Source organism: Cuculus canorus, chromosome 17 (genome assembly GCF_017976375.1).
Source record: "Cuculus canorus isolate bCucCan1 chromosome 17, bCucCan1.pri, whole genome shotgun sequence".
Taxonomy (NCBI): Eukaryota; Metazoa; Chordata; class Aves; order Cuculiformes; family Cuculidae; genus Cuculus; species Cuculus canorus.
Genome location: NC_071417.1, coordinates 12,145,858 through 12,166,644, shown reverse-complemented (window position 1 = coordinate 12,166,644; position 20,787 = coordinate 12,145,858). Strand labels below are relative to the sequence as shown.

Here is a 20,787-nt window from a genome sequence, read left to right as displayed (position 1 = left end):
AGTGCGGCCATGGTCCCCTCAAGGGGTTGGTGTCCCCTCAGGATGGCGGGGTCCCCTCATTGTGGGGTTCCGTCATAGCGGGGTCCTCTCATTGTGGGGTCCCCTCACAGCGCGGCGCGCACCCCTCAGGGCGGGGCGTGGGGGCGGTACCAGCGCGCGCCAAGCCCCGCCCCTCAGCGGGGTGGGGGGAGGTGGCACGCGCCAGGCCCCGCCCCGTGCCTGGGTCGTCGGGGGGGGGGTGGGGGGAGAGGAGGAGGAGGAGGCGGTGGTGCCGCCCCCCGTGCGCGCGCCGCGCGGCCGCCATGTTGTTGTGTCGGTGAGCGGCGGCGCAGGCAGCGCGGCGGCAGCGACCCGGGTCCCGGCAGAGGCCGCGCCCAGGCACGGCGGGTGGGGGCTCCCCGCCATGCCCTGCCCCGCGGTGAGCGTCTCGGACCGCGGCCCCGGGGCTCGCGGAAGCGGGAGGAGGGCACCGGGCCGGCCCGCGGGGCCTGCGGGAGGGCGGGCGGACGCGCTGTCACCGCGGGCCGCGCCCCCTCGGCGGGGGGGGACGGGGACAGCGCGGGGACCGCCGCTCGGCCCGGGGCTGCGGGACGGGGAGGAGGAGGTGGCGGGGGCTGCGGCGCTCGGGAGGCCTCCTCCGCGGGTGGCGGGGCGGCCGGGCGAGGGGGGGCCCGTCCCAGTGGGGTCCCCTGGCCGTCCCCTCCCCGCGGGGCTTTTGGGGTCCCCTGCCTCTCCCCTCCCCGCGGGGCTTTTGGGGTCCCCTGCCTCTCCCCTCCCCGCGGGGCTTTTGGGGTCCCCTGCCTCTCCCCTCCCCGCGGGGCTTTTGGGGTCCCCTGGCCGTCCCCTCCTCGCGGGGCTTTTGAGGTCCCCTGCCTCTCCCCTCCCCGCGGGGCTTTTGGGGTCCCCTGGCTGTCCCGTCCAGCAGGGCTTTTGGGGTCCCCTGTCCGTCCCATTCCCGCGGGGCTTTTGGCATCCCCTGTTCATCCCATCCCCTCGGGACTTTTGAGGTCCCTGCCCATGCCATCCTGCAAAGCTTTTGGGGTCCCTGCCTGTCCCGTCCCACGGCGTTGTCAGGCTTCCATTCCACGGGGCCGGTGCTGTCCCTCAGCCCGTGCTACCGAGCTGGGGCATCGTCTCATCTCGCTGCACCCGCTCCTTGGCCGTGGGATCAGCTGTGTTCAGCTGTCCTTGGGCCTGGGCAGAATGTCCGTGCCCTTTGTAGATGGGACTCAGTAAGGGTTTTTATTGGTGTCACTTGGGGGCTTTAATGGTACCTTTTTGTTTCCTCTTAACAGTCCTGTTCTTTTGATGGGATCTGAGCCGATGTTGCCCTTCTCCGGTGAGTAGTGTTCCCCCCAATGTGGGTTTTAAGTTGTTGCACTGAAGTTGTTCCCTCTGCTGCACATTCTCTTAAGGAGTGTTGTTTTAGAGACCTCCTTTTCCTTCACATTTCTGTCTAGGAAAGTGTTTGCACACTTCCCTCGCCGCAGGGAAGGCTGGGTATGATCATGTAGCTTTTGGAGGCTTCAGATCTGCCAGGCGCTCTCCTGTGCGCTCCACCTGCTTGTTCTCTTGTGCGGTGAGCCCATGTCACCATGTGCAGCAGGGCTTTCTCGTGGGAGAAGAGAGCTTGTCTAGTGAATCATGCCCGGTAGGGCTGAGCGTAGAGGTACAGCTTGGCTTCATGGTGGTTGTAAAGGCATATTTAAATGCCTAGGTGAGTCCCTTGGGAAGGGATGGCGGCGTGACTGAAGGAACTGTGGCAGGTTTCTTGCAATACCTGTCACACTAAGCTGTAGATAAAGAGCTGAGGTGCCTTTTGGCTATTATTAAAGCATGTGCTGTAGTATTTGGAAATTAACTTCTGGTGGAGGTGAAGGAGTTTTGACGGAGCAGTGCTTGTGGATAACAAGGGGAGGAGGCTGACATCTGATATCTGCATTGCTTCAGCTGTTACTGATCGCAGCGGGTTCGGAAGAGAGAAGAAGTGTTTTCTTTCATAGTACAGGAAATACCGCGAACTGTAAGCGTTGAAACTTTCTGCAGATAAGTAGAGGCGGGGCGTGAGGTTCTGAAATGCTCCCGTGACAAGGGCTTCTGTGTGCTGGGTTTGGAGTTCGGGGAGGGGTGGATGGGCAGAAACTTGTGGTGAGCAGTGGTGGAGTTTGAGTGGTTGCACTGGAAGGTGCTCTTGTCCTACTTCAAATTATAGGAGTCCTCTGGCTGGTGGTGTTCTAGGTACTTAGCTGGGATACTGTTAATATCCATTGCACCATCTGCACTACCAATCATTAAAATGTCAATGTTCGCCTGCTTAAGCAATACACTATGCAACCCACAGATGATACCAAGTAGGTGGAGCAGGTCAGCTTGATGCGCTCTCATTCTTTTAAGTAAAAATGGCCATCCGCGGCTGGGGGAGATAGAAATGGAGCACACCCAGGCTGCTGAAGATAGAGGATACAGTATTTCATCTCAGATCTCATTCCACCTACGTGCAACCCAGGGTGGTGGAGAGAAGTGTGTTGTCAGCCTTTCAAGAGTAGGAGGAACGTGGCTGTGCAGAGCTTTGATGGGAGTTAACCCCTAACTTAAGGAGAAAGGTATTGTTAGGCTGCCAGAGTGATGGGCAGGAGCCTGACAAATCTGCTGTAGTGAGGAAGAAGGAGTTATGTCCATGGAGTGAATTTGAGGAACTGGGTCAGCACCTAGCATAAAGTTCCAGAGCTTTTCAGCTGCAGAGGTCAAAGGGATGTGATAGCTGTTCCTGCTCTGGTAGCTTCCCATTGGTATGTGTGGCTGGATATAATGAGAGTGGACTCGCCTACTTGATGTTGGAAGTGTCTTCCAGAGCTTGTGATTCCAACTCGTGTGTTAGTGCTTATCAAGTGTTCTAAACTGAAGTAAAAGGTCTGGGTACTGAAACATGTACTTGTTCCATGGTTGCTTTCATTGGCCCAATCCAAGCCATGGAAGTTTTGTTTCAGTTATGCTTATGAGTACTGAATTTTCTAAGCTATAATATGCAACTGTTTAGCATTGGTCTCTGGCTTGAGGTGGGATAAAGATCTGCCTGTTAGATCCCAGGTGGGTTTTAACGCCATGAAATGAGTCCATAGTATATAATTTCAATATCTTCTAGATATTGATGCCATAACTTCCCAGTGCTGTCAGGAAACCTTACGATTATGCCTAGCACTCAGTTCATGTTGTAGTTCTTGTGAATTAACTGGGTTGTTAAAAGATGAAGAAATGTTTGTCTTTGTGGTGCTTCAAAATTTCAGGGTGATTGAGTGTCTTGTGTGAAAGACCTAAAGTGAAGTTAGTGCTCGTTCAGGAATTTGAAATGCTAGCTCTTTACTGATGCTTGCTGACCTCGATCCTGGTGCATCCCAACTTCTGCCTTGGATGCGTCACTCCTGAATGGTGCAGGATTGCTGTATCCAGAGCGGCGCATCAACTCGCATGTGTCAGCTGCTTGTGCCTGCTGCTTGTGGGGTGGGCAGAGGTCACAAACCCCAGCATCCTTTGGTGTCAACTGGGTGTATTCGGTGTGTGGTTGGTAAAGGAAACAGACAAGACTTTGTCTCCTTGCTTTGAGGTGAACAGCTGAGAAGAACTGGCAGAATGACTTGATATCGTAGGAATTGAATTATAAGCTAGAGCAGGAGTAGCCCAGACCTGCTCTTCCCCTCGTCTGTTCAGTTGTTTCTGGGAAGTAGTGTTTTATCCCGTAAGGAAGGACTCAAGTCAGTCTCTCCAGACCAGAGCTGTAGGGAGGAGCAGCCTGTAGTAGCGGGAAAGAAGCATGGCATTGTCCTGTGGCAACCAGTGGCATCTTTCACCTGTAGCTGTTAGGAGAGTCTGGATTGTGTTGCTTTGAGATGGAGGTGCTTCCTTCACCTTCAGGAGGATGTGCCTGTAAGAGAAGCTTGGGACTGCAGCTCCGCACCATGCAGTGAACCAGGGAGGGAAGAGAAAGGCAGGAAGCTTTCTGGAGTGTTGGTTGAGAAGAATGAGGTGTTTCTGGAGTTGAAGGCCATCAAAAGCACAGATTTACAGACTTAGCTTAAAATATACAGCGGCTGATGTCCGACATTGGCTCATCTTCAGAAACACCTCTGGCTGGGAATCTTGATTAAAGTTTAGGAAGCGGCAGTTGATTTGGCATGTGAACGTGACTGCAAGGGAAGCTGTTAACTTTAAGTGTGCTCTGTGGGTCTCACTGGAGGCAACTGAATTCTGAGGGGAGTTGTCCCTCAGGGGTTTTAATACTGCAAACGCAACAAAGTAGGCTTGGTATGATCTTGTTTGAGGTTTCTTGAAACTTCTGTGTGTGAATGAGGCAATAAATGACATGGTAATAGCTATGCTGTAGCTGGTGGAACCCCTCTGAACTCCAATAAGAAAGAAAACCCCCAACCTGGAACAGGACAGCCTAAAGAGATAGGTCTTATGCTTCCTTACGAGAGCTGTATTTTGGAAGACTTGAAACTGAGTGGCTTTTGTTAAGAGGCATTGTAACTAAAATTGTGCCAGCCACCATACTGAGGTATTCCCACCTCATAAAAGTTAATGCTTTGAACAAGATTCTAGTGGAACTTAAATAATTTAGATAAATTAGTCTGTTTTCCTCTCGACTGGGAATGAAGTGAAAAGCTGTAGAGCCGTGTTGCTAGTGTGTTGTGGGGGGCAGGTGGCTGTACAAGCTACCGGTCGTGCCAGTAATCAGATGTGTCCTCAGTAACACGTGCTTATAGGTCTTTAGTATTAAACCCCTTATTTAAAGAGATGAAACAAAACCAAAAGATTAAAGTGCAAATACTTTAAAATATTACTTTGTTCAGTGTTGGAGATAGAGAGAACATGAAAGAAGCCAAGCCTTAGAGAAAGTAAAGCCAGTTGTCCTTGCTCAGCACATCTCACTGTCCTTTTCACTGTTGATTTTGATGGCCCAGCTGGCTGCAGCAACAGTGGGGGTTGGCTATGCTGGTGACAGCTTTCAGCTGAGATGATGACCGACCTGCTGCTTTTGGTGACTTTTGTGGCATCAGTTCTTCATCAAATTATCCTCTAGCATACAAATAGCACGGTCATGGTCAGCTTCAGGACTTTCAGGTGCTCTTTATCTTCTGAAGCATTAGAACTGGTGCTAGCTGTGCTGTGAAGCCTGAGCTTAGGGGACAGGAGCATTTTCCATGCTGTGGAATTAGCTGGAAGCTAGAATGAAATCAGCGGCTTGGTGTTAGTCCTTGGCTCCTTAGGGAAGAGCTGGGTGTTGGGAAGGGCAGACAGAAGAGACCAGCACCCAGACTGGGGTACGTTCTTATAGTGAGAACTGGAAGAGAGAGTGTTTAAATGTTTGAACTTCAGCAACTGGGCAGCAAGGGGGCTGCCAGGGGCCTCTGGGCTCCACAGCATGGACTGGAAGGCAGCAAGTGTCCCTGTGGGAAAGGCTTGTTCTGATCATTGAATAGTGATATTGTTTAACTCTCTCTCCATCCTTCCTGTTGTAGATATTGGTCTCAAGCTGTGTTCTGTGCTCCCCTCTGTTTGCTCTCAGGCCTTCTGGGGAGAATCAGTGGAAGCCTCCAGTGTGAGGGGAGCTGAAACCTCTTTGCTTCATGGGCCAACACATGGGTGTTAAAGCTCTTCTAGTAGTGTCTTTTTGTTATCTTCTGGCAGTTTTACAGTCAGAAGCTGTGATTGCACTTGAGCTTGGCTACAGGAAGAATCAGTGTAACTGCTGTCCTGCTGGCTGGGTTTGAGCCCTGAGAAGGCTTGCACTGATCAGTGTGCCTGTTAGAGCCCATGCTTGGCTTCTTGAGTGAGATTGTTCTGCAAGTCAAGGCTGAAGGTCCTTGGGCAATGTTGGCTATCTTGGTCTGGGTTTTTGTATTGGTTTAATTTCAGAATGAAAGTTACTCTTTTGTTATTCTCTAGCAGATGCGCCAGTTCTGCTCTCTCAGATCCTACTTGGTTTAGCCCTTACTGTGAAAAAGGATTGAAAAATACTTTTCACTTTAGTCTTGGCTTCCTACTTTCCAAGGAAACGGCATTGCAAAATAACTTACTACCTGTATATGCGTCTTTTGTGCAGTGAGGACACTATCCCCATGGATAAGACTTATACTAAAGGCTTTCTTGATTGGGGTCTTTCTTACCCTTGTTTAAGAACGTGGAACGTTTCTGTCAGGGAAAAACAATGAAAAGCTCTGCATCGTGCTTTAACTGAGATTTCTAAAAACAAAATGCCTTGAAATAGAGATCTCTAGCTAGGTTGTCTGTCTGTCGTTTGAGGCCTGTTGTATGTACAGGCCTAGAAGTCTCCAAGTATTTTTAATTCTTTTTATGTGCCACAGGATTTAGTTCCCAGCATAGAGCCGTTATGGGGGGAATTCATGCCCTTCCAGTTGAATTTGTGGGGGAAGACTGCTGCACTGCCTTAATTAAGTCTTTGTAGTTTTCTTTTGTAAAACCAGAGATTTATGCACTGATACAGACATTATTTATAGAAACACTGTTAGAACAGTTCTCGCTTGCCCTTTTGTGGGCCTCATTTGTTTCTCCAACATTGGGACTGAAAACCAGGGCTGTAGACAAAGCGTTAGTTCTGTAGCATTACCTGAAAAGACACAATTTCAGGGAGAAATAAAAATGATTCTCTTTCTTTTCTTTTTTCTCTGTGCAGGTCTTAGGAAGGGCTTGGGGGAAGTTGCTTGCAGTTGGGTCTGTAAAGGGAGGGCCAAGGCCTCTCTGCATGCTGAGGGCTGTAGGTTGGAACCCACTGTGAAGGCACGATGCTCTTGGGTGGATTTGTGACCACCCTGGGAAAGCAGAGTGGAGGCAGGACCTGCCCGCTGGGCATTTTGCCTTTACTCTCTCCCCAGCTCACCCCCTGGGCAGCCTTTTCTGTAGGCATGATGTGGATCACAAGCCTTCCTCGCCCTCTGAGCGTGACTCCTGTTTCTCTGTGGTTTCACTGTTCTGTTCAGTTTTTTGGGTTTCTGTGCAGCTGGAGGTAAGATTTCAGAAAATAGATGGCAAATCGGATATTTCCTTGAGTTTAGCACCACATAGCTTGAGGGAGAGACTATTAGAATTTTGATTTTAGTTATTTAGTTGCTGGAAATTGTAGCTGTAAGTATTGAAGAGCTGGATGAAATTGGAGGCTTAATTAGAGAAACACAAATACTGAACACTCAAAGAGGCTGGGAACAATTTATTTGCACCTACTGGGACAGCTGATGGCTGGATTCTTACTGCCTTTACCAGCTTACAGTGGATCTCACATGGGTAAGATAACTTCCAGTGTTTCTGAAGTGAAGCCTCAGCTTTGTGGTACCGATGATGTTAGAATGATGTGCTCTCCTAGTTGATCTAGTATTGTGCTGTCATATCGCTCTTAGATGCTTTCAGAATGAGCTTGAGTACTAAGCTGCTCATGGAAGTTGTTGTAGCTAAGTTTGGAGTTGGCAGAAAGTGTTTCCGTGGAATCTCTTATCTGGCAGTTAGAACCGGAGCAGCAGCCTGACTCTCCCTGATTTCTCTGCAGGTAGATCAGGATGGGGAGTAAGCCAGTTCCTGTGGCTGCCTGATTTCATCTCTTGCAGCCGTCACTGACCTAAATGCCTACCTGGGCAAGCTTTACTTACTGCATTGCTATCTGTGAGCTTGTAATTGCTATCATTGAAACTCAAACCAGAGGTGAAATGAGATGCTGTGAAGTTCTGCTGGTTGTAATTATGTTTGTTGCATCCTTGATAGGGTGTTTGCTTTGAGGCCTTCTCAGACCTCAGTCTGGATTTGTTGTAGCTGCAAACTGTCTTCGATTTTGCTTCCCTCCAGCCTTCAGTACCTTCCCTGCCTTCCAGAGCTCCTATTATCAAAGGTGGCTTTGTTGTTCTCTGCGTTTTCTGTATGTTCAGGCTTTTAAACTAATTGTCTGTCTCCTGACAAAGAGCAGATAATCCAAACTGGGAAGCTATGAGAAGCAAGCTCACCTGCGTGATTGAACAGCCACTTTGCTTAGAAATCAATATGAGGACATTGCTCCATCCATCCTGCAGCTAAGAAAGTTTTGTGCTCTGACTGGAGTAGAAACCTCTTTGTAAGTGTTGTCAGCCGATAGTTTTGCTTTTATTGTTCTGTTTGAGTTTTCCTTATATCCTTTTTTAACTGCCGGTAACAAATATGTCAGTGTAATGTAGGCATTGGTGGAACTTCTGATCCAAGAAACCTGACTGAGATGTCTGAGCAGGTTGCACTTCTAGGTGATTTTAAGTATTTTCCTTCAATAAGTGGAAGCTAAAAGCAAGTGAAGTGTACTTAATGTAAACTTGCAATTTTATTCCCTCTGCCTGCAGACCTTTTCCTTCTTTCTATCCAAGCACTATGCATGTTTTTTTAAGAGTGGGTAAGCTTTTCATCAGATGAATGACTAATCTTTATCAAACAAGTGTTCGTCTTTACAATTAAGCGTTGCTGTGCTTTAATTGTATGGATTGATGGGCATATCGGTTGTGAGTCATGGGTACATGGGAGAATTCAGATTCTTCATTTTCTCTCACTGCTGGTAGCAGGAATTTGCTGTGAACAGGGCATTATATTCTGGTTGGATACCCATTATAATTAAATTATCATCTTTGTCTATGTTCAGTGAACCTTTCTTTGAGTAACTTCCAAAAGAATGCACCTTTTTGCACTTTGGGAAGATCTGAACTCCGTGAGGGAAAAGGAGGAAGATGGAACGACGTAAATATTGAGGTCTGCTGGGCTTTCCTTGTAGGTTTGGCTAATGGATTATGGTCAAGGCATAGTTGTTTTCTAATGCAGAACACAATAGCTTGCTTGTTTTCTTTTACTTTAGACTGGAATCTCTTAATCCCTTCAGACTCAAGCATGAGTATCACATGATGTGGAGGTGTTTGGTTAGTGCACTTCCCTGCTGCAGAGCATCCCGATGCAGAACAGAGGGGCAGAGGGGGCTGCAGGAGGAAGCCACATGGAAATTTTCAGTTTTGGAGATCCCTGTACAAGTGTTTAATACTTTGTTGCTGGGTTGCATTCCGGGAAGCTAGGGGGAAGCCTCTGGTCAGTTAAAGTAAGGAGATCAGATTTCTGCTCCGAACCTCCTGGCTGATGATACTAACAGTAATACATACTCAAACCACTTATGAGGGTATTTGTATGGAAACTTCCCTGCAGGAGTACTGGGGATACAGCAAATCACAGCTTCTTCTTTCAGAATCTGTGACCATATGGGGCATCAGTTTGTATACAGCTGTGTAAGTGATACTCATAAACCCCTTGTTAAAGTGAAAGGATTATAAATATTCATTAACAGATCATTTCAGAAAGTAGTAGTTTCTTATGTAGCTGCATCATGGTAACAACACGCCCAGTAGCTGTCACATTGCCTTTCCCTCTGTCAGTTCTGCAGACTCCAGTGGCTGGAACCAGAATGCCTTCCACATGTTGCACTGGAGTTTTAGCTTTTAAATGCCAGGATGAATACTGATACTCGGAGAGGGTGATGCTAAACACTGACCTAGTGAGGGGGCCAGGCGAGATGGGTTTGTTGTTGGGGTTCCCTAAAATAGAAGAGGATTCCTTAAGATGATGAAATATGGTCACAAACTGAGATGGTAACAAACCCTCCGGTGGTTTAGGAGATATTGAGCTTGACTCGGTGCTGGTTTTGCAGGATCTGGTATGTTGAGCACAAATCACTGTTGTTTTCCTTGTAGTAGCTTTGGTCACTGATTCCAACGGTGGCTGAAGCCGGCTTCTGTTTGAGTTGTTTTACTTGCGTCAGGAGAAGGAATAATTGGGGAACTGTGAGCCTGGTGGCTTTATCCTTATCTCATTACTCCAGGCAAGTTATCTTTTACTTCACAAATGCTAACTGGTAGGCTGGTGTATGAGCTGTCTTGCTTTCCATTGCCAGGTCATTCCAACTCCTCTCCAGTGTTTTTTTACATGGGCACCTCTTCCTATGTACCCGTGAAAGGTTGTGATAACCTAACAGTGGAAGGATCTAAGAGTGGGAGTTCCTCAGTAAGTCACTGGGAGAGAAAAGCAATGCCAAACCTGCTGTAGTAATCAGCACAGAGCAGGAAGCAATCCTGAAACCTGCTTGATGCGATGCTTGCCCGCAGATAGTGGTTGGGTTCACTGCTAACACTGGCTGCTTCCTGGGTTGGGGTGGGGTTGGTGTGGAGGGCTGAGCCTATGAGTTGTGGGCAAAGGACAGGAGGATTGTGCTTGTTTCGACAAGTGTGAAGTGTGTATGACAAGGACAACATGCGCCATTTCTTGCTTTCATTTTTTAAGACCAGTTTTTAATAAGCTGTTTGTATAAGGTTCAAGTTCAGGTGCTCCTGTCTTTTCTGAGGGTCACACCCAGAGAGCAGGACCATTAAAGTTAATAGTGCTGTTGCATCATTTGCCAGACCGCCACATTCCCATTCAGCACGAAGGTATGAAGACTTTTCCTCTTGCATAAGACAGCTTGGTTTGCTCTAGTTGGGGAGGAGACAGCTTGGCAGCTCACTGCTGAGTGACCTGTGTGCTGCTGTGTCCTGTAGCTTCTCTCTAAACGTTACTGTTTCAGGTTATGTCCAGCCTTTTAAACTCTTAGCAGTGTGCACAGCTGCCAGAGACAAGACCACTGCACATACAGCAGCAGCAATTGTCTGTCCAGCCCTTGCCAAAAGCAGTTCCTTACTGCTTCTGGATTGTTCTTGCTCCTACATCCAGATTGTTTGCCTCTCAAATTAGAAGCCTTGTAGGGCAAAGCCCTGTGTACTTGTCTGTAATTCAAGGGCCCCAAACTTGCAATGTAACTTAATCTACCTTGTCTTCTTTTCAATGTCCAAGCATTTATTGCTATTATTGTTTATTTCTAGTTCTTCCAACAAAATTCAGTTTTAGTCTCACCATAAATGTTTCCTAATGTGTGTCGGGCCAACCAGAGCAAGCAGGCTACTGGGTAAGAAATAATTTTTCTGAATATACATTGCAGACTCAGTAACATTTGTGATTGAGCTACATTGACTTCACCTGCCAAAGCTAGGGAATGATAAGTTAAAATGTGCCTTGTCAAAAGAAATGGATCTGAAGTGACTTGTATCATGAAAAGGGCAAGAAGGGACTGAGGTACTTAAATTTAGATTTATGAAAAGCAAGCAGGTGGGCTGGGGAGAATCCAGGTAAGCTTACAGTTTAAGGAAAGGCTGAATGCTCAAATCCATCTGAAACCTAATTTATGTGCTTGAACTCCACAGTTTTTATATTTACTCTTGCCAAGACAATTAAAGAATTCCTAGAATTTCCATGCTGGGCTTGGAGCGTGGTAGCAGCTTCTGCAGGTGCAGAGAATACTCCAGCCTGTTCAGGTGGGCTGGTGGACCTTGGTGGTTTTATTGCTGGAAAGATTTTTGGGAGTCTGGAGATGATTTAGTGAAGTGCGTTTGTGGCGCTGTTGCGGATGTAGCCAGATGGGTGTTTTACTGCTTGTAAAAGGTCAGCTTTTGAACTTGGACGAATTGATGAATAGTAGGCTTTAAACCGGTGCTGTAGCATCAGTTTTCTTGAACTTCAGCCTCTTGTTTGACTCTGGAAAACTTAAAAGATCTGCTGAAGTATTCGTAGCCAACTAAAATGCCAAAGGTGAAGGAATATCTTGAGGCCAGTTTAGGGAAGGTTTGTTCAGCTGAGGGAGTATCAGTTGTTGTAAAACAACTCAGTGCATCCATCATTTGAAAAAGAAAACGCCATCAGCACCATCTTTCAATAGCCATTAGTCAGGTTTTGCCATTGTGTTCTCCTCTTTGTGCTAAGTACTGTAGAAAAACTTGTCTTGGAGTTTGTACATGTTGAAACAAATACGATGAATTGAAACTTGTCTTGGTGGTCTGCTGCTCATTGGGTGGCTGCTGAAGAGCCACTTCACCTGTAACCCCTTGAAAATCATGCCCATGACTTGGTTGCTTTGATTTTTTTTTTTTCAATAACACTTCAACCAGAGCTCTATAAAGAGTTTAAACAAGATACGGAGTTTATTGCTTATAACAACACAGAAGAGAAAGTTCTGGATCTTTCTATGAAGCTGGGAATCCATAGCTCATGCTGTGTGAGTGACAGCTAAGCCTCTTTATGGAATTCAGAGCATCTTTGCCATGTTATGAAAAGTTCATTGCCTGATCGTGCTCTGTTCCTCCAACATAGAGCTTTTTGTAACCTTTAAACTCTAAGTATGGAACAGGAATCCATCCTGTTAAAACCTGCTTTTGATTAAGAGTTAGCTCCTACTCACCTCTGTCCCACATCTTCAGATCTCGGTTCTCCGCATACCAAGGCGTGTGTCACTCTGAACTGACTGGGCAGGGGAGTTTTCTCCTTTCACAGAAAGAAGTAAATGTGACCAGTAGCAAACAAACAGCCATGTCTGTCTTGTTACGCCTTGTCCATTCTTCACTTTTGTGTACAGTATGTTGTCCATTCTTCATTAGGATTTAGGAGTTGTTGTGGTGAGTTTTGCCCATGAAATTCTGAAGATGTATCCAACTTTGAGTTGAAGAATGTGTGACTTCAGGTTCATCTTGGAAATTATGTATTTTACGTCAATTTTACAGGGAGGAATGGGGAAAAGTCCTTACTAGTGTTTTGTCTGAACAAAGTCAGCTGGGTGAATCCTATAGCATCTACTGAGTGTATGGAATATCCTAAATACAAAGTGCTTGGTGATGGAGTAGGTTGAGTGAAAGAATCCAAATGTCTCAGTTCTGAAGTAAGGAATTGGTCTTATAATTTTTTCAGGTTAGGTAAGGTTTGCTCCACTTTCAGGCCTCACTGGATTTCAAGGGGAGAAGTAGCAGGATTTTTTTGTGTAAAACAATAGACTGGATTTATATCCTTGCTTGGGATTTTGAGATAAGATGGTGTGAAGCTGTGGGAAATGTTGTTCATGCTGAGTGGGTGGGATAGGAGTTGAGGTGAGTTCACAATAACTCCGATGTGTTCTTCCGCTTCCTTCCAGTATTTTAACTCCTTGTCAGAAGTGACACAGCCTTCCTTGCGTACAGACTTGAGGTAGAAATCTGCACCTTAACCTTTGTTTTGGTGTTGCTTCAGCCCGTTGCATCTTCTGAGTTTAGCTGGCAGTCTTAGTGCCGTGTTCAGCATGATTAGACTGATCGACTCTGGAGGGGCAGTTTTTTCTTAGTATTTTTCGACCAAAGTTACTAGAAGTAAAGCATTTAACTGCAGTGCTTTATCTTACATCTGTAGATGAAGCGGTCCCTATCCTGAAATCCAGTTGCTGGCTTACAGCAGTGTTCCTCGGCAGAGCGCTGCTGGCATGCTGCAGTCTCGGGTAGGTGCGGAGTAACAGGGCTACTTCACAGATTGTGCGACTCTGGAGGTAAGAATAAACACTGACTGCCTCACAGCACTGGGCTGTTGGGCTGAGCTTCTGGTGCAGGAGGGCCTAGAAACTGAAAGGGCATCTATTAATGCCGATGGCAAAGTATCCCTCAAAAAAAACATCCTGAACTTGTTCTGTGTCTCAGTTGATTGGAGTTGGTCCAGCCTGCAGAACATGCAGCTCTCCTTAGGTTGGCACAGGGTTGTGTCCTTGTGCAGCCACTCGAGTCCTGCTTGAGATTTATGCAGGAAGTGGAAGCATTCCTTTTTTTCCAAACTATTTTATTAATTGTTAACTGAAGCAGTAGGTTTACTGGGGTTTGTTTAGTATTTGTGGTAAGATCTGATGCATTGCTTGGTAAATGCTCCTGTGTGTTCCACAGGTAAAGCATGCTTAGGCCCTGTGGGTTACTGGATCTGTGAATGCCAAGGTGTTTAACTCAGGAGGGAGAACGGGGGCACTGAAACATCTTTCTGGAAAGCTATTCTGTAACTCTGTTGGTCACGGAGCAGCAAAACTAATGCTGGTGAGCTTAGCATGTAAATGAAAAATGTGTGGAGCACAAATGTGTGATTTCCGAGCCTATTTCTGGAGGTAACAAAGCCTGCACTGGTCATGGCACTTGAGCAGATGTTCTACCTAGCTCTAACAAGGCTGAAAATTGAGTTATTTCTGTTTAATCGCTATACAGTTAAAACCTCCAGCTCTTATTTCCGAGGTTTTATTTTGCCTCGAAGGTAAGTGAAGTGATTTTCCTGTCAGTGCACTGCAGTGATGAAGAGGTGTGATGTGCTTCCAAGTTCTTACGGGTAGAAGGGGACATGTGGGTCTCTGTGCCTGCTCTGGTAGGAGCCTCCTGGAGTGCTGGCATGTCTCTTCTGTGAGATCGGGTGTCAGGCTGCAAGGTAGAGGCAAGTCTGCTTGCACATTTAATCTCTTTTTGATTTGTCAAGATCTCAAAGGTAGAAACAAAAAGTGCTTTGTCCCAGCTGGTCTCATGGCGACTGACACTTGAATTGCTCTCCAGTTGTCTGGTTGCTTGTTTTCTCAGTGAGGCGCTCTGACTGAGTGAAGGTCATTGTTCTGTAGAGGCTACTTCCACTCCCTGAGCTTGGAGTCTTCCATCTATAGGCTGAACATCCCATACTGACCATGTCAAATCAGGTATTTGTTCGAGCAGTTCCAGGTCCAGCCTCATCAGCACAAGTTCAGAAAAACTCCTCTGGCAGCTGACAGCCATTCTATGAAACTGGGCTGTGCCAGGGCTGAACCTTCTTCCTGCCTTCCCTCCGATTCTGGAAGCCCTGTCTCCTTTCCCTCAGTCCAATGAGAGGAGTGTGACTGGTGGTGCTTTTTGGTTGATGCAGAAGCAGGTCTAGAGAACTGGTATCTCAGGGATTTTGGTGGACTCTCTAGAGAATTGTTTATGCTTATTCATGCTTTACTGCTGAGAACTGAAGCCTGGCAGAATATCTGGAACTATTGCTTGCAGGTTCTTGTTCTTTTATTTGTGTATTATGATAAACCCTTCTTCATTGCTAATCCCAGCTGTTTGAATACAGTCAAAAGTCTCAGTCTTTACCTTGCTGTGTAATTTTCATGTGGGCATTTTCTGAAGGTCTAAACATCAGGGTTTTATATTTCTCAGGCATATTAGAGCCGTGTGAAAATTCCCCTGGAACTTGCAGGTGACCAGGAAATATTTGGGTTATCTTTAAGCAGTTGAGCGTGATTTCCTACTGTTTATTTCATGCTTTTCAGGTTTCTGTTTGCATTTACCTTACTTAAGCAATAATAATTAACTTGAAGTGTTGAGCTGATTGAGTTGCTGTATTGGGAGAGCAAACCCGTAACCACAATGCAATAAGCGTTATTGCAGCTTCCTGGTAATGGGAATTGCAGTAGTGGAATACTTGATTTAATAAATTTTTAAGCTGTGAGAAAATAGTGGTAGTGATGGAATGACTTTATAACTGAGTCACTTAGGCAGTACTTGGGCCAGCGGAAAGCCTGGAGTGTGCAGGAGGAATCATAGTGGCTTTACAGCTGTGAGGATAACAGCTGTTTGTTATGTCAATGTAGGGAATGTCTGGGAGCTGCTTGTTCTTCCCATTGGAACACCAAAGAATTAAAGCACTTACATTTTTTTAATTATTGATGATTACGGAGACAGTCAGGGTGACACTGTTTACTTACTTCCAGTGATTCTGTCTGGATCTATTTAAGCTGGAAACTGCAGAGTTGAGGACACTGATATTGCTGTCCTGTCCCTCACCAAACCACACAGCTGAGTCAGGCATCTTTGTCCCCTGAAGCGAGTGTCCAAAATAGGTAAGAACTGCTCACTGAGGCAAAAGAAGACAAGGTCAGACACAAGATGTAAAGGTGTACAGGACAGTGCGTAAGGGCTGTAGGGCAGTTTTTGCTTACAGCTGGCGTGGGCTCTGGCACAATGGATGCTTCCAGCAAAGATCCATCTCTTCTGGGTGCAGGTGGCTCTGGCAGTGGTGTTCTTGGCATGGCAGCTTGGGTAGCCAGCACTGCTGTAGAAATAGTGTAGATGCAGCCTCATAAGACCCCGCTGAAGAGCTTTATCTGGTGTAAGGACAGCTCTGACTCAGTGGGGAACATAGCACCTGATTACATTTAAAGCAGGTATCACTGAACAAGCTAGAATTATTCAGGCTTTGAGCCTCAAGTGGGGTCCTCAGCTCCATCCCATTACCCTCCTTCATCGCATACCGCCTCAGAAACTTGTCCCTTACCTCGCTCAGTGCTGTTGTGCTTACTCTTAGGCCCAGATCTCCAGCTCTGATGGCTGGATCACAGCTGTGTGCTCTGCTGCTCCACTAACTAGGGGAATGCACGTTGCTAACTGCTGGGTAAGCACCTCTAGACTTGGCACCAAGTGCCTGTGGGGAGGAGATTGCTCCAAGACTCCAGCAGTGCCGGCACATGGATGCTCTTTGTTTGCAGGGAGGTGCTGTTCACTGGCAGAGCTGGGTGTTGATGCTGCTCCATACTAGTTCAGAAGTTTCTAGTGTAACAGAAACCTGCCCCAAAGCCAACTTGTGTGGTGTATCCTACTGAATATTATATTCATTTTACAGATACAATTCTAATCCCGTGGCAGCATCTTAAATATAGGCGTTTTGAGTGATTATTGAAGAATTTAAGGGGAATGCTTGTATAACAATAGTGTTTTTAGTCTCGGGTATGGAAGCTCACTGTCGTATGAACAAAACCATTCTAAGTATTCTGCAGTATCACATTCTTGGCAGAGTAATTGTGACGCCAGGGTTTGAATATGAGCGCATCTTACATGTGTGCACTCATGTGGGAATGACAGAACAGCACATGCTAACCTTGAAGATAGTGTTTCCTCCAGTAGGATTTGGAGGATGGTACAATTACCCTTTGCTTTTGACGTGTTATGCAAGCTCAGTAACGTGGTTGTCTGCAGAAGTGACTGCAGGCTTCACATTACAGGAAAATCGTACTCCTTCAAAATGGAATGCATCTCAGTTTCTGTGCTCCATGCAGAGAAAACTGTTGGCGAAGCTTGCGTTGGGCCCCTTCATTGGATGTTACCTCTCAGGAGGATGGTTCTGTTTTACCATCTGCATGAGGAATCCAGCTTTGGTCTCCCAGGCTTTCTGATCTTCCTCTTATGTTTTCAACTTGCTTGTGTACTAGTGTATTCCTAGTTGTTGGAAGGGAGTGCCTGGAAAGTAATCCTTGCAGGCTTCTGTAACGGATAGGTATGAACAGATCCAATGTATGCTCTGTCTCTGCGCTTGCTCTGGACAGCTTCATTTAAAGGCATCATCAGGGGCTTTGTGGACAGGATGGAATGTGTTTCCAAGAGTCAAACTATCTGAAGAGCACTGCCTGGCTTGGCTGTCCTGATTGAGGATGGACTTCCATGGTTATGAAATCAATCAAATACCATCTGTCTGAACACAGTCTTTCACTGCCTGCTCTCCTTGGCAAAACCAGACAGTCTTGTGAACACAGGCTCATCAGGCAATCTAAAGCTGGCTTGCTATTGCAGGCAAATGTCTCTGACCTGAAGGAGGACTTCAGTAGGCTGAGGAAGTCTTTCTGGCAGTTGCCCTCCTCGCTACCCATACCAGCAGGAGATGGGTGTGTGTTTCAAGAGGGAGCCAATATCCACTTGAAGTCATAAGACGTCAGGTTCTATAGTGAAAAGCATTAGTTTAGACTAAAGTGGAAGCAAGGCAGCCTTGACTGCCGGAAGCCAGGCTTGCCAGTGACTGATGAAGGATCTGTACCATGCACCAGACCTCCCTTTAAATGCCTGGGGTTTCTGATGGGACATCAGTAGGGAGACTGAGTTAGGAAATGCCGGAGGCTTGGAGTAGGGGTGGGTCTCTGTGAAAGTGGAGGCATGGCAAGAGGAGGATGCGAAGAGTTGATGTGCTGTTACTGGACTGATTGCCATTCCTCACTCTTGCTGTTTTAATTCCTAAGGCTGCGGTTGAAGTGGCTTTGCTTCCTGCTCTGGCTATCTCGCTGGAGCTGTCAGTGCTGTCTGTGGGCTTCTTTCTGTGCACACCACTGGTGTGGCAGCTGGTTGAGCAGTGGAAGCCTGAGTACGCATCACTGGCTGGTTCTCAAGTCTGACGTCACAGCCAAGAATTAGATGGCTCTCTTTCACCATGGGGATAATGAAATAATTCCTACTGTGTTACTCATTAACTCCCATTTCATTCAGTGACTCCTAAGAGGATAACGAGTACATTAGAGGTGAACTTGCATAAGACTTCTGACATCCTTTTGATAAGATAAATGAGTTAAAGCTATGGCAGGCAAAGTTTAAGCGTGGCAGTGATGCCTCACCAAGGCAGGTGGTGTGTGGAGTATGGACTGACTTCAACACTAATTTGATAGCTTTTTCTTTAGTGTTTTAAAGAAAGTAACCTGCTTTTGAAGTTGTTGTTGGGGAAATAACAAGTAGCCAAAGCCAGCAGAAGGTGCCTTGGTGTGGTGGTTGTGCCTGATTGCTGGGCCCTACAGACAGGCAATGCTTAGCCCAGTGCTGAAGGGCTGTGGGGCAGGTGTGGGAGCCCGACAGATAAACTGGGAGACCCACAACAGTAAACGCACACAGAGGGAAAAGCAGCTCGGTGAAGGAGAGCAGCTCCTGGTGTGTATAAAAATCTTGGTAAGAGAGCCGCTTGAACCTTGGGGGGGTTCTGGTTTTCGTGTTACTGTACCTTGAGCATGTGTAAAATGTGAACATCCCTTAAATATAGGTTTCACGCACCCTCCCCCTTGGTATGCTTCTGTCAGCTTGAACTGCTATGCGCCAGTCTGCAAGAGAACTTGAAAGGGGAGGAAGGCTACCTAATTTGCCAGGGGGTGTCACTAACATTATTTTCAAATTGATAAGACTGGACTACTCTTACCCTTGCTGCAGGACTGACCGCTTTAAAGGAGGCACGGTAATCAGGTTTATTGGCTTGTTTTGGCTCTAATGGGAGTCCTTTATGACCTGGGCTTCCTCAGAAATACTGCTGTGGCTGTTGATGGAACTACTTCACCAAATGTGAGTGCTGTTCTGTTCTGAAGGCTTGCCAGGGAGTTCATCTCCCTCCAAAAGAGGTTTATCTGTGCTGTGCAATGGAGCCAATAAACTGATATAATCAGATTAAGCTGTTGGTGGGAGGAATGATGGTTGGATGTTCAAACACCCAACAAACTGCCTGATCTTTTGACTGTGGCTGTGAGTGCACAGGCATCAGTGGTTCATCCCCACAGGTAGTAACCGAGGTTGTTTTAAGGAGAGGCTGCCATAGCCTTGGACATCTGAAGAAATCCAGAACTTCCAGGTGGCACAGTAGGACCTTATATTACCTGGTATGTATAGAGGTGCTGGATGAGGGAATAGTGCCTTTATCTGGGAAGGAGTTCCAGGAGATGGTCTGGTGAGTCAAGCAGCTGCCATCCTGGAGAACGAGATGTGGCCCCGCTCTGCTGGGGTTGTGCTGGGTGGGGAGTTACTGGAAAGTTCTATGGGGGTGCATGGAGTTACAGGTTCGGTGTTAAACACGCAGCTGCAGGCTGGAGCATGCACCTCTGCAGCGCAGAGCCCCAGCTAGCGGCGTTGGACTTCCCAAATACAGAGCAGAATGCTAAAAAAATTAGAAGCGTTTGGAGAGTGAGACTTCAGACAGCAGGTCTGGGTGCTGGAACTGAAAGATCCTTCTGATGCTTTGAGCTCTTATAGTGTGCCGTTCTGCAACCTTTTAAGCATACCTTATTACCACATAGCCAAATCAGACAGAGTGAAAACTGGGGTTAGCTCTGCAGATCCAGAGCAGAAGAGGGGCTACAAAATGAGCTGCATAGAAAACTCCACACTGACAGCAAGGTTTAATTAAAAGTGAATATAATGAGAAGTTCTGATTTCAGGGTGTGTTGCCCACCTCATTCATGGTGGGGATGGAGTTCATGGGACGGAAAGAATGGAGAAGGGAATTAGGATTCATACATATTTTAAGAGAAGCTGAGCTAAAGCTGCACAGGTGATCACAGTGCTTGCATTTCCTAGTGTGTAATTCTTCACTCCAGGCTTTTTATATAGAGGCATTTTAATGTGTAATTACAAGCTGATTTCCACAGCATGTGAAAAATATCTGCTGTGTCATCCATACCTGGGGCTCGGGCTGTTGGCTTTGCTTCCATTGTGTACGTTATTGTGCAACCGCCTGTAACAACCTTAACTCCTGGTCCAAAAATCCATCCCCAGAGCATGCTGGCCCTGTTACGGATCTCTTCTCTTACAGCAATGCTTATGCACTGGTGCTTTGACCTCTTGAGCTGCTTTGTGTAAAGCAGAGAAATACCAGAATGGGCCATTGCTTCTTACCTGTTCTTGGAAGATCTGATCTTCAGCATCCGTGGTAATGGTCACTGGAGAAAAGAACATTTTCAGTTACTGTCAAGCTTTAAGTTGTTCAAACTGAACACAGAAGTTCAGCCGTAAGAGCTGCTTCCTGTGTTCCGTTGGTTGTTCTAGGAGCCTCTGCTGTTAGAAAAGGATTTCAGTTCTGTCAGCTGGGCCTAAAGCTGGTGCAGAGGTGTTCTGTGTCTAGCTGGTGATGCAGATGCGATGCTTCTATTAAAGCATATGTACCTTGTGTCCTTGTACCTGACAGATTAACTTAAGCTTGCTGAGATGTAGCCTTTCATCTGGGAAAGGCATTTGGCTGATTTTTGTCATTTCGATCAAGATGTACAGGAACTTTACTCAGGCTCTTTCAGAAACACAAGGCCTGAATACTGAGGGAATTTCCTCCAGTGAGCTGCTATTTCTCTAAATTGCAATTGCT

The 20,787-nt window shown here is 46.7% G+C and overlaps 1 protein-coding gene across 8 annotated transcripts in view; it reads left to right on the top strand.

Annotated features, from left to right (window-relative positions):
- The first annotated feature begins 260 nt into the window (after nt 1-260).
- Nucleotides 261-20,787, top strand: part of MTMR3 (myotubularin related protein 3) — a 72,423-nt gene continuing 51,896 nt past the window's right edge. For 4 of the 8 annotated variants that reach the window (XM_054082641.1, XM_054082632.1, XM_054082636.1 and 1 more), the window contains exons 1-2: nt 262-418; nt 1,296-1,339. The gene's annotated coding sequence lies outside the window, so the exon portion shown is untranslated. Of the gene's footprint in view, nt 419-1,295; nt 1,340-7,961; nt 8,111-13,316; nt 13,427-20,787 lie in introns of those variants that run through there. The other 4 variants (XM_054082634.1, XM_054082638.1, XM_054082640.1 and 1 more) reach the window with 3 other exon arrangements.